Raw genomic sequence first — 1,149 nt, forward strand, 5'->3', positions numbered from 1 at the left:
AAGTCACTTCAGTAGTGTCCAACTCTGTGTGACCCCATAGACGGCAGCCACCAGGCTCCCCCGTCCCTGGGATTCTCCAGGCAAGAATACTGGAGTGGATTTCCATTTCCTTCTCCAACGCATGAAAGTGAAAAGTTAAAGTGAAGTCTCTCAGTCGTGTCCGACTCTTAGCGACCCCATGGACTGCAGCCTACTAGGCTCCTCCCATCCATGGGATTTTCCAGACAAAGTACTGGAGTGGGGTGCCTTAAGTTCGGGAGGTATATGGCAGAAGACATACCCAGATGTCTGGGATCTCTGCGTAAGTTATTATGATTCATAAAGAATCTGGGAGGTTTCTGTGGTGTTCGTGGGAATAAATTTTCTGTATCCAAAACGTAAAGCCATTGGGCCTTTCCTTAGATATCTCCCAGATAAAGCCTGTCTTTCAGACGTCCGACTCCTGACCGTTCCCGCCCTGCCCCCACTGCTGCTGCTGTTAAGTCGCATCAGTTATGTCCGACTCTGCGCGACCCCAGAGACGGCAGCCCACAAGGCTCCCCCGTCTCTGGGATTCTCCAGGCAAGAACATAGCTACATAGTAATTTTCCTTTTCTCTTCCTTTGAAAAGTAAAGTGTTAGTCGCTCAGTCGTGTCCGACCTTTTCCGACTCCATGGACTGTAGCCCGCCAGGCTCCTCTGTCCATGGAATTCTCCAAGTAAGAATATTGGAGTGGGTAGCCATTCCCTTCTCCAGGGGATCTTCCCCACCCAGGGATCCAACCTGGTCTCCCTCATAGCAGGCAGATTTTTTACCGACTGAGCCACCAGAAAGCCCTGCTTTTCTCTCTATGCAAACTCCCCAGCCAGGGCTCTCTTTTCTTGCCTTCTCTCCCAGGTACAGCCCCAGAGATCATGCACCTTCTTCCTGAGAGAGCACTTATGCATTACTGGATTAAATCCTAACTGATATCATTTTTATTTCACTACATGCGAATGAAAAAAATGGATTCCTCTAGCTCCCCCTCTCCCAGCTCATACTAGGCCCGAGGAAAGGTTTGACGCACGATAAATAAAAAGATCACTGAATAAAATGTTCCAGAGCGCAGGGCGTTTCTGTGCGCATGCGCGGAGGGGAAGGCGTGGGAAGCTGTTAGCTACCTGCCTGGG

Source organism: Bison bison, unplaced genomic scaffold (genome assembly GCF_000754665.1).
Source record: "Bison bison bison isolate TAMUID 2011002044 unplaced genomic scaffold, Bison_UMD1.0 scf7180017853700, whole genome shotgun sequence".
In the NCBI taxonomy this organism is placed as follows: Eukaryota; Metazoa; Chordata; class Mammalia; order Artiodactyla; family Bovidae; genus Bison; species Bison bison.